Source organism: Haliotis rufescens, unplaced genomic scaffold (assembly GCF_023055435.1).
Source record: "Haliotis rufescens isolate VD_foot unplaced genomic scaffold, xgHalRufe1.0.p SCAF_11, whole genome shotgun sequence".
NCBI lineage: Eukaryota > Metazoa > Mollusca > Gastropoda > Lepetellida > Haliotidae > Haliotis > Haliotis rufescens.
This window is the reverse complement of record NW_025963791.1, coordinates 35,139,807-35,153,218: the sequence shown is the minus strand read 5'-3', so window position 1 is coordinate 35,153,218 and position 13,412 is coordinate 35,139,807.

Here is a 13,412-nt window from a genome sequence, read left to right as displayed (position 1 = left end):
ACGCTAATATACCACGTGACAGAAGACTATGTTGTGTTTGTAATGCTGGCTATGTGGATGACGAGTATCTTTTTTGTTAGTTTGCTCCTGTTTTAACAAGTTACGGGTGGATCACTTACCACAGAAATATTGTGAATATCCGACCAAACAAAAAATTAATATCATTATGTCTACAACTGATTGTAAATTAATTAAACGTCTAGCTATCTATATATCTATGAAGTGATGTCACTTCGTAGTACATTTTTGTCAGAACAATAATAGCTGTGTACATCACGTCCATTGTAATACAAATGTAACTATTTGCCGATGGCCTACATTTACGAAATAAACCGAAATGAATATTGGACAAGTCGCGATCAATTGCATTCTGCGTCATAAACTTTCTTTAAACAAAAGTGTAGAAAAGGACTTGTCCCACTACATCATGTGTGTGGATGGTATATCAATACCTATACACACTCTCTCTCTCTCTCTCTCTCTCTCTCTCTCTCTCTCTCTCTCTCTCTCTCTCTCTCTCTCTCTCTCTCTCCATCATACGTTTCATCTACTTTCGTTATATCACGATCTATTTGCAAATGTCCATTCATAATTTTCACATTAAAGCAATTAATACGATTATAGTATCATAGAGAGTTACCTGGAAATGAACTTCATCTATTTGAATCAACTTTCACATCAAAGTCATAGATTCATGATAAAGTATTTTCCTGCATTCTAGACTACATTTGCAACATTCAGACACATATAGGACAACATGTCTTGCATTTGTACCTGCAATATGACAGTCGTTCTGGTTTTTTCACCCCTCATTGCCGACAATTCAAGGCAATACTGACAATCAGTTTGTCCGTTTCTTTGTGAATATTTGCCAAGTATTTTTGTGAATCTTGTTACTGTCCGAATTAGTAAAGGACATATAGGACAACATCAATACTTGGAATGAGGGAATATTTTACCTATTAGGCCTATGTATGCCAATGGTCTTAGCGTACGTTTGACGCCTGTCAAACTATTGTTACGAGTGGATGCACTAAACAGTTACACATGACAAGGAGAGATCAAACAACCATTTAAAAACAATTTAATACTGGCAGTCCAATCAAGCTTCATATCATTCACAAACTGCAATAGCAAGTATCAATCATCACACACACAAAAACAGTCTTACTTTATGCTGTAATATTCCTTCAATTCCCAACAAGATCCATTGAATGTTTCATATAATACATTATTGTCCATACGCCACACATTGCCGACATGGCATACACAATTAAAGTTTCAAATACATTTCATGAAAACTAAGTATATTTAATATATTCTTCATGAAAAGTAAATATACATATATAATGGATTCTCATAACATTCCCCAACTTAAAAAGCAGTTTTGCATGTTGAAAAACTTCAAAACTGAACTATGTACAACAATTGTCATAAAACACATTGACATCATGATCACACATTGTAATTCAAGTTCCACTGTTTGAAAATATAGCTGGCTTTGTGTTTCAGTTCATAAGGGTGAATATACATTGTTATCTCAGTTCTCAGTTCCCACTGCACGTGAAAGAGCATCAACCAATATACTGTCTTTTCCCTTAATGTGCTGAATGTCCAGGTCAAAGTTCTCAACCTCAATGCTCCAGCGCATTAGTCACTGATTCTTGTTCTTGAGTTTCTTCACAAACACAAGAGGATTGTGATCTGTGAACACACGTATTGGTGTCACCGTTGTACTCAGGTAAACTTCAAAGTGTTGGAGAGTTAGTGCCAGGGCCAAAGTCTCTTTCTTCATAGTTGAATAGTTTCCCTGATGAACATCAAATATTTTGCTGAAGTGGCATGTGGGATGGTCTATCCCCAAATCATCTTCTTGCTCTAGTACTGCTCCTGCCCCTATGTCACAGACATCAACCTAAAGCTTGAAGGCCTGGTTGAAGCTCGGCACAACCAACACAGGTTCATTAGTTAGAATAGCTTTGATCTTCTCAAAGGCCTGTTGTTGAGACTTTTCCCAGATAAACTTGTAGCTTTTCTTCAGTAGATCCGTAAATGGTGTTGCTACTTGAGAAAAGTTCTGACAGAATCGGCGAAAGAAATCCAGCCATCCCCAAGAATCTCATCAATTCGTTTCTGTTTGTAGGTTCTGGAAACATATTCACAGCTTTTACTTTGACCTGGAGAGGTTGTACTTCACCTTGTCCAAAAACATGTCCTAAATAAACCACTATGGCCTTCACAAATTCACTCTTGGACAAGTTGATAGTGAGTTTAGCACGTGTGAGAGAGTCAAATAACATTCTCGTGGTCTTCATCTGATCATCCCACTCAACTGTAGCCACAATGACGTCATCAATGCGTTTTGTGTGTGTGTGTGGGGTGGGGTGGGGTGGGGGGGGGGGGGGGGGTTGGGGGGGGGGGGCATTATTCAATCCAAAAGTCATCACATTATACTGATATAAGCATTTTGGTGTGATAAGAGCTGATACTTGCTTATCCCTATCTGTTATCCACCAGTATCCCTTCAATATATCAAACTTGCTTACATACCTAGCATTTCCTATCCTATCAATACAATCTTCTGTTCTAGGCATTGGGTAAGAGTCAGATTTGGAAAGGGCATTGACACGTTTATGATTATTACATAGACGAATGCCACCCCAGTCTTTGGTACAAGAATACATGGTGAACTCCAAGCACTGCATTATTGTCCAACATTTCCTAAATCCCTGTTCTAAGTTGAGCTAACTTGATAGGATTCAAACGGTATGTGTGCTGCTTGATAGGCGTTGCATCCCCTACATTTATGTCATGAAAAATACAACCTATCCTGGATGACACATCTGGAAATAAGTGTGAGTACTCGTGAATTATCTCACTCGTGAATTAACTCTTCGAGTTCTATCTTCTGTTCACTAGTCACATGTGATAACTTAACATCCAGATTGTTTAAGACATCTGAGTTATTACGCTTCGCGTCAGGTTCTCCCTTGCTCTTAGTACAAGCGTCTCCAGTTAATGTGTTCTCCTCAGTTATCTCCTCTGTCTGTGGCACACTTTCAGCACATCTATCATAGTAAGTTTTCATCATATTGATATGACAAACTCTTTTGGTCTTTCTCTGATCTGGAGTCTCTATGACATAATCAATGTCACTCAATTTCTTTTTGTGTACAAAGTAAGGGCCATAGTACCTAGCTCTCAGTGGATATCCTGGTATCGGTAAAAGAATGAGAACTTTATTACCTGGTGCAAACTCCCAATGTTCTGCTTTTTTTTATTATACCAAGTTTTCATCTTCTCTTGGCTAACCTGCAAGTTTTGCTTTGCCATGACACAAGCCTTAATGGATCCCTCTTTGAAGTTTGAAACATAATCTAGCAAACTGATTTCCATGTCATTATCTTACCACTTCTCCTTTAGGAACTTTAATGGTCCCCGAACTATACGTCCAAATACAAACTCAAAACAACTGAAGCCCAGTGACTCCTGCACAGATTCCCTAGCTGCAAACAATATGTATGGAATCCCTTCATCCCAATCTTTCTGATTGTCCTCACAATAAGCCTTTAGCATGTTCTTCAGAGTTTGGTGGAACGGAACCACTCTAAAGCACCTTGTGACTCGGGATAATAGGCACTTGAACTATACTGAGTGATACCCAACTCATACATTATCTGCTGAAATATTCCAGACATAAAGTTAGATCCCTGATCTGATTGGATGGACTTTGGTAATCCAACTAGAGTGGAGAACTTAATCAAAGCCTTGATAATGAGAGGAGCTTTAATATTCCTCAGTGGAATAGCTTCTGGAAGACGTGTTGATGCACACATTATTGTAAACAAATAGGCATTTCCTGTGCGTGTGCGGGGGAATGGTCAGACACAGTCTATTATAACCCTGCTAAACGGTTCTTCAAGTGTTGGAATTGTCTGCAAAGGATATCTTGCGATCTTCTGATTTTGTTTACCACCCATCTGACAAGTGTGACATGTTCTACAGAATTTTCTGACATCGTTCTGAACTACTGGCCAAACGAAATGAGTTAAGATCTTTTGCTAAGTCTTCTTAAATAATACGTGCCCTGCAAGTCGAGTATCATGTGCTAGACTAAGAACTTCCTGTCGATACACTGGTGGAAGGACCATTTGGTGCACTTTTGTCAATTCTTCATCTGCTGGAGAGTCTGGTGGTCTCAACTTCCTCATCAAAATACCTCCCCATCACTTTCTTTTTCTGAAACAGCTCTGTCTCTTAACAACCTGGGTTCTGGATTCATTTTTTGTTCATCTCTCTAGAAATAACTCCACTTGAATCTTCCCCAAAAGTGAACTTATCACCTTCAGATCTAATCCCTACAGATAATAATCTTACCCTTTTATCAGATTTTTCCACTTTTCTGACATTAGCAGGTGACATTTCTATATCTTCAATATCCTCAAGATGACTGATAAAAAGTCTCAGATAAATCAATTTCTCTGGAACTAGGAATGTTAGACTTAGCTTTCGAATGAGTCATAGACCTAGTAACAGCACATGAAGGGTATACATTTAACTCTTCTCTCACTTCCTGCTTATCACATGGTATCTCACTAACAGAACAGATCAGATTAGATACAATATCTTCTGCACTGGTAAAGTTGACATGATTCCCACTGTTATACATCCTGTAAGCAAATCTGATGTCAAATGGATTACATGAAGAGGTACCTTAATGTAACCACCTATTCCATGAGTACGCTGGTTCCAGTGTAAGTTTTCTCAGAAAATGGTAGATCATCTTCTAGCATAAGAGTCTGGAGGGCTCCAGTATCTCTCAGGATAGCTACAGGTTTTGAGACAGAGCTATCATCCACTATAGATACCAATCCTCAAGACATAAAATATGAATAACCCTTTTCAGGTTAAGTTAAATGTTAAGTTATTAACTTGCACATCTTCAGCATCAAGTCCGGACATTTGCCGTGATATCACTAAAGCCAGTGCATGTGGCACCTGTTCATTCTGACCTTTGTTTTTCAGTTTCCAACATGCACTTATCAAATTCCCTTTTTCTTCCTACGACCTCTGTCATTTGACATGAAGAATTACTCACTGTAGCATTTGACCGACTGAAAGAACTAAACCTTCCTCTAATAAGGTAAGCTGCATTTCACAATGAAGCTTTATGTGTAAGTGCGTAGTCATCTGCTAGAGTAGCTGCTTGTTCTAATGTTTCAGCCTTTTGTTCTTCCAAATAAGTTTTAATGTCACTTGGAATACACCTTTTGAACTCCTCAACTAGCATAAGTTGTTTCAACTTCTCTTTGTCCTTGTTTATCTCTTTGGAGGAACACCATCTATCAAACATTATGACCTTGGTTCTGGCAAACTCAACATCAGTCTACCCTTCATGCTTTCTACAGTTTCTAAACTTTTGACGATAGGCCTCAGGAACTAACTCATAAGCTTTCAATATGACACTCTTGACTACCTTGTAATCAGAGCTCTGCTCAATGGATAAAGCTGTAAAAACTTCCTGAGCTTTGCCTATGAGAACACTCTGAATAAGTGTAGACCATGCTTCTAACGGTCATTTCAAATTAGTAGCTAACTTTTCAAAGTGCAATATACCCCCTTATAAGAAATTGAGGTAAGTTTTATACATTTTACCACAAATCCCTTCTTCTTCTCACCAATTAGACTCTGCTTCTTTATCTTAAGTTCTAGCTCTAATTCCATTAAGATTACTTTTTCACTCTTGTCTGTTGACTTATATTCTAGACTCCCTTCTCAAATATTTCATCAACTACATATTCTATCACAAGGTTTGAATATGGTCAATTTCAACTCGATAATTCGTCTCTACCTGTATTACTTAAGATTTCTTATAAGCAAGAATGCCTTCTACACTAACTGTCTCTACAAAATCCTTCACTTTGAATTCTATAGCTACTAACTGTTGTGCTTTCTTTATTTACAACAATTAAGATCAATAAACAATTTGAATTTGGATTTAACGTTGGAATAAGTAAGTGCTTTAGTTGAACAATATTTATTTTTCATCTCCCTTTATCAAGCATTCCATTTAACTAAATGAACGATCCCGGACGAGCCCCAAATTTGTTATGAGTGGATCCGCTAAACAGTTTCCATACATAACAAGGAGAGATCACACAACAATTTAAAAACAATTTAATACTGGCAGTCTAATCAATCTTCATATTATTCAGCAACAGCAAGTATCAATTACACAAAAGAATCAGTCTTACTTTATGCTGTAATATTCCTTCATTTCCCAACAAGATCCATTGAATGTTTCACATAATACACAATACTTCATCACAATACTCCAGGTCACACATTGCCGACATGGCATAAACAATTAAAGTTTCAAATCTTGCCGTCATAGCGTGCCAGTTTACACCTAATCCCGACCTTGGAACTTTGACTTCCTGTCGAGAAATAGCCAAGCTACAATTGCATGACTTCAGTCTTTACTTGGCTGTGAGCTTACCAGGGCTCACTTATAGACACTGTGAAGTGAAGTGTGTAATTGGTCAGTGTTAATCACTGTCAATCTGTACGTAAGCAACATAATATATAAAAAGGTATGAATAAACATTTCATGAAAACTAAGTATATATATTTTTTATATAATGGATTCTCATACCACTATTCTTGTCCTCAATATCATTGTATCAGATATTAGCACAAATTCTGTTCGTTCATCATGTTCGATCTATTCAGACTTTGTACAGTATAAGGACAATACCAATTGATAAAAGAAACTGATTGTTTTGTAAATTTCACTTGTAATGGAGATGGCCACCAAGCAAGATGGCGGCCACTGACGCAACGTTGGCGTAAAGATATTGTCCATTTAATTACAACAAAGTGTCTCGATGGCGTAATTATTTCTATTGTGCCCCTGCTGTATTCGGACAAACAGCACAAAACAAGGACATTTTGTAATCACTTACTTGTGTTAGAAATGACCTTACCTATGCCATGCTTGTGACATGAGAGCCATCCAACCTGGGTTCTGATTGGCTGATAAAGGTCACATGACCTGTTAATGATGCTTATAAATACGATCACGGGTCAAGGTCTAAGACATTACTTCTTATAATTCACTACCACAAGGGACAAACATTTTGATACATTTTTAGGGCAAATTTAGAAATAATCTCTTGACATTTTTTTACACATAACATTTTCTCAAAACAATACAGCTAATATAAATAAATAATATTACTTCTTTAGAGACTGAGCCCTGTTAAAAAAATCTAATAGACTTAATAGTATTTGATCAAAACTGGGGGTATATATTGGCATCTTTTTTTCACCACATTGTTGATAATTTATATTGTTGACATTGAAACAAAAATTAAACATAAAGTTTGTAAACTTGGACTGCCAAACTTCATCTTTTGCTTGTGTTACTTGTGTTTTCGAAGGGTGTTACAATACTCACTGTGTTGCACACACACACCAAGTAGGTCGCCTCCCTGCTCCACTCCACCTGTACGCGTTCAGAGTCGTTCCATCTTCACTGACCTGGTACGGGGAATGCAGACCTAAACAAACTCTCGAAAGTAGCTACCTCTGAACAGTCAGAACAGTGACCCAAAACCACCCGTCCATGTCCGTACTCTGTACTCTGTCACCCCAGGTGACCGCCCTTTCACAACCCATGCATGACTTGAGTCGCATACCCAACACTAGGTCTCATTATGCCCCTTATGGAAGAAGATTATATATTCCTAGATGTGAAGATATCTTCTCTGATGTATAGTTCTTGGAATACCATATCTGTTCTATATGTCCACGTTACACTGAACTGAGACAGCACTGTTTGCCTCAATATTTTAGGAACTAACCTTCTCCTCACCTGTGCAGCCAGGTATTAAATTCTAATACTAAATCCGGCACCAATCGACTGACCAAATTCTTTTTACTCGAACTGATAAAGTGTCATAATTTCCTTGAGATAATGTGATCATCATACGCAATATAATTATATGGCTGAACAACACCCCGTGTGGAGCTACCTGTCATTTGTGTATGATGCTTCGACATTGTATAATGGCGGAATAAATTCTCACTGACCCTATCCTTTTATCGTCTGTTAGGATGATGGTGACTATTCTGTTGAAACGATGCTGACATTATTGATAGCTTTCTTTCAGCAAACACTTTTGATGTTTTCTTTAAACATCTCTTAACGCTACGGTTGTTCCATTCAATACTAAACCAGTGTACAGGTATGGTGGCTGGATAGACAACTGGATAGACAACTATAGCAGTAACTGTGTCAAGCCTGTGTGTGTATAGTGGGAGAATTCTGCTCTGACGAATATAATTGTTTCTTAACAAGACTGAAACAGAAGACCTAGCAGAAGGTGCTGATTGAACGTTCAATTAACAGAAGTGCACTATGGGTAAACATATTGAAGAGCAACTAAAGCCTAAAATAGTACGAAAGCCAAATGTGTCATTTTGCAAGAACTAAAGGAAGGTCTATGCATTAACAAAGGTATGGAGTCTGACTCGTCTGACTACAAAAACGAAGGCAGTGCATTATTGCTCCCCGCCCTTCTCTCTCCCTCCCTTTCTGCATTCTGTGTCATTGACTGTTATATCTTTTCAACAAAGGTATGGAGTATGGCTAGTTGCACTGCATCTACGAAGGCAATAAATGCACATAGAGTTCACCCCTCCTCTCTCTCGTCCTTAGATTACCTTTAAGATTAAGTTAACTGGGTCGGTCTAGAGACCTTGTGTTTTTTTCTATACCTGCAGAAAGATGTCTATTGATATTCACTTAATTGTCTACCCAGTTTGTCCCAGCGATAAGGGCGGGTTTCATTTCCTTTTAATATGTAATGTAATGACTATAGAATGTTGGTTTAATCCCGGTACGTAACATGCACAATGTTAATAGAAACTCTGTACCGTACAAACTCAACCCTGCCTTGCACATTGTCCTGGAGAATTGTTGAGCATTAGGAATTCTTAAAATATGTGCTATCCAGTACATGGTAGATGCACATTCGGACCCCGGTATCTCGAACCAAGCGGAGCCGTGTTGTACCTTCGCGATATCCGTACGTTTGAGATAACATGATTAGGAATGTGTGTAAATCCTAAACGGATTACGCATTAGGTGTGTTCTATCCAAACGTACGTATATCTAAACACGTGAAATGAGCTATCAACTAAACACAACATCCCCATAATCTGAACATGTTCAGAATTTTAAAAAAGCGTTAAAACACACACACACACACACACACACACACACACACACACACACACACACACACACACACACACACACACACACACACACACACACACACACAAACACCAAAATAATAGGTTCGCGATATCGGTACATTAGAGATAACGGATCTCGAGATAAGGGGTCCGACTGTATATGTTTCACATAAACCAGAGGCCTATCATACAGTACGATGTCTTTGACTTTGACTTGACAAACAAGAAGCTAGGGAACTTGGTTTGATTATTGACATAGTGAGACTGATATTGACGAAAGTTAAATTAACATTGAACACTGGCCATGATCTTGAAGATCTGTTGTTCTCAAGACCTGTTTTTGGATTAACTTGTAGAACAGTTCGCCTAAACGCACCCTATGCTTAAAGATCGGGTCGCTTGAATTCCCCAGTTCCAACTCCTCCAGATGGTGTGTGGAGTTATTTGCCTTTGTAACAGAATCTTGACGCGGATCATGACATTGCATAAGAAACTTGTATTTTCAACCTGATCCTTATCAAGGTTTTGTAAAAAGTGGTATGCTTGTGTTTACGCAGCGTCAAGCAGTACACAGCAATAAGACGACGGTGACACCATTGAGCTTCATGTATGCCCGGGTCTCATGTGTTAAGCCAAGCCAACGCTTAACCACCAGGCCGCGCCCAAAGACGTGGTAGGCACTGTAGGCCCCCTGGGGTTCCGTCAAACCCTGTGTATGTAGACTGTTCTCCTACCATATAGAGATCCCCATCCACCCATCCCCACGCCCAAATACGTGTCCGGGTAAACGAGGTGTCATGGGTCACGTGACAGAGTTCAAGTGCTGGGCATACTGAATGCTATAGATAAATGCATAACACTGAATCTTAAACATCGTCTATGTATTCAGCACTGCCAAGTTTAATACATGAATGATTTTTAATAAATTGGGTATGATAATCACGTACTAAAACACATATGAAATGGGTATGTGTTTTACGTAGTACGGTATACCATGGCTGTAAACCACACACCAGTAAGTTCCTTATGGACGAATATCCATATAAGTTACATCAGAATTTCACTTCTTTTTTTCTTCTTTTTTTAAACAATTTTTATTTCCTCTAGGTACAGTGAAAGGGGATTGAAAAACAGGCAGAGTCTATATAAATATCTCTTCCCATCAAAGTTCGAACAAGCAGCAGTAGTATATATGTTATACAGACGTATTGACTTGATATTAAGTTACATGTGGTACGTCAAAGGTAAACAGTTGTTGGTGAGATATATATAAGCGTGCATGTTTAGACAAATCTTTTACTTATAGAGAAGAAATGATGTACAGAGTCAACGATATTCAGTCAGCATTTCTTTGTCTAGGTTGACGTTGCCAAACAGGACGGTTCGAATGTATCCATCAACATAATAATCTCCGTATAATTTGGGCAAGTAAATAGGTAGTGTAAAGCACTTTCAATGAAAAAATCACATGAACATTCAGCATTATCGTTAACAAATGTTTCAAATTTGTGAATTACACTTACGGGTTTCGACCCATGATTGCATAGTGCTATCTAATAATGTCACATGTTATTGTACTATTGAAATTATATCAGAATTGTACTGGAAGGTTTTTGTAGTAAATCAAAATATAGAGTATTGTGTATAAAAATGGTGTTTTGGGGGTTTCGGTCTGTTGTTTGACGCCGCACTCAGTTCTATTCCAGCTATATGACTGCGGTCAGTAAATAATCAGGTCTGGACCAGAAAATCCAGTGATTGACATCATGAGCATTGATCCACGCAATTTGGATACGATGACAGGCATCAACCATGTCAGCGAGCCTGACCACCCGATCCCTTTAGTCATCTCTCACGACAAGCATAGTCGCCTTTTACGGCAAGCATTTTACATAATGTTACGAGGTGATTTGCAACTTAGAACGCCGATGTTAACCCAGAAATCTGTTGGCACAAAACTAAATTTTGAAATCATTAAATGACCACACAAGATCAATGAATTATCAATCAATTATATTACAAAACACAGATTTAGGTTTACAGTCAATGGGTGAAGACAGTAATAACCGCAACATTAACAGAGCTTATTAAGGTGAGTTCTCTTTGCGCACTTATTTTGTCACTCTCGAATATCTTGAAACAGACCCGTCTCCGTCCTTGAATTCAGAAAAGTACTGAAAGCATGCACGAATTCGGTGTTTAAGTAGACAAAACACTTAAACTTGTCGCTCTTATACAGGTACAGAAACGTCGCGAACGATCAAGTCTGTCATGTTTGTAAACAACAAGGGGTGGACAATTGTAATCATACGCTGCCGCTGACAGACCTCGATATTTTACTTGCACTTCAATGATTGTCTGCCAGTGACAATCACTACAAATAAATATTCAACAGTCTCTACTGAAACCCGAAACCAGATCAAACATTGGTACTGTGAGTATTCAAAGTTAGGTTCCAAGTCATATGGCGGTCGTAAGAAGAGAACTTTTGGATCGGATAGTCAGGCTCGGCGCCATTTTGTTACATGCCATCATACCCTGATGGGGCTACTCATAATATCAATCACCAGATTGCCTGGTCCAGACTCGAGTATTTACAGGCCGATGTCATGTAGATAGAATGTGTGTTTTCATTTTGGCGTTAAACAACAAAGACAAAACAAAATGACAGTTCATCAAAACCGATTTAACATGCATGATGCAACATTCTTAAATATAATAAATTTGATGCAGTTCTCGTTTTTATAACACTATTGTTAAGATCTTCATTATGGCTGTGTACCCATACGGTGAAATGTTTCAGACGAAAAGCCCTTATTAAGGGTCATTCCAAGAGAGGCATAATTATCATCAATCGATCATTATATATTTTCATTTAATAAGAGATGTTCAAAGTAATTGTGGAAAGCGAGCTATTTTTCAAATTTATGGCAATGATGATGAAATTATATTCTACGAAACTTTCAAGCAGCTACATTTCGCTTACTTAAGTACCGATAGATATACACAAACATTTGATGATTGATTGTGAGATATTTCGATAATAAGCTCTTTGAATGTTATAACAGGCGCCAAGGTTAACCATGAATCGGTGTGGGGTTGTGAACAATTTATTTTACATATCGTGATGGCCCTGAAAAACGAATAACATTGAAGACACGACCACAAAATTATGTATATTAATTATACATAAATATTACAGTAACTTATGACAAAAACATGTATGGGATTTATGGCTTCCTAAAACAACTATACATGTAAGTTATCAGACAAATGTATAAAGTTGGGTTTTATCAGCAACTTTGAAATCAGACCAAGGGAGATAATCCATAGGCAAATGACACGTTTTGCCCCAATAATCACAATTAAAACAATATTTACACATTTACCTGACATAGACATCTTTTAACAAGTAACATAACGTACAACCAGATACATATGTTGTAACCGAAAAGTGTACATAGGATACCGAAAAGTGAACATAATATCAAATATATCTATACAAGATAACAAACCCTACCCTTTGTGGAATAGATACAGAAGAGAACACACGGTGACACACACACACAGAGAAGACCATATATGGCCCGCAAGTCACAAACACCAATACACAACATTGTGACAATGTTCTTACCCACACTCCGTCGCAGTGGTGACTCAGCATAACACCACTGCCACAGGCTAATTTGCATATCACGTGACCGGACTTTTCTCTTGTTTGTAAACAAACGCGCTTTTTCAGAAATCAGTATAGAACGGACTAATGCAAGTATTTGGGGGCGCTTTACATATTGTTTTGCATAACTATATAGATATGCTACTACAACTGCGACAGTGAGTTGCATGACAATATATATTTATGCATCAAAGTGTCCGTGTCGCTAGCTCTCCGTTGGGCTTCGATGACAGCACGTGGAGCCGTACAACCAATGTAAACATAGGATAACTACGCAAAAACAAGTAGAATTTTACGTATTTGCATACTTTCTCAATGAAAGTTAACCATTCTTTGACATTTGTTTATGAAAATGTGTAGACTTGTCAAACATGAAACGGATGAAAAGCATATGCAATATCTTGAATGGACTGTGAAGGATGTGACGAATCGTCACATGGCGCTGGCCTGTGGCAGAGGTACTATGCTAGCT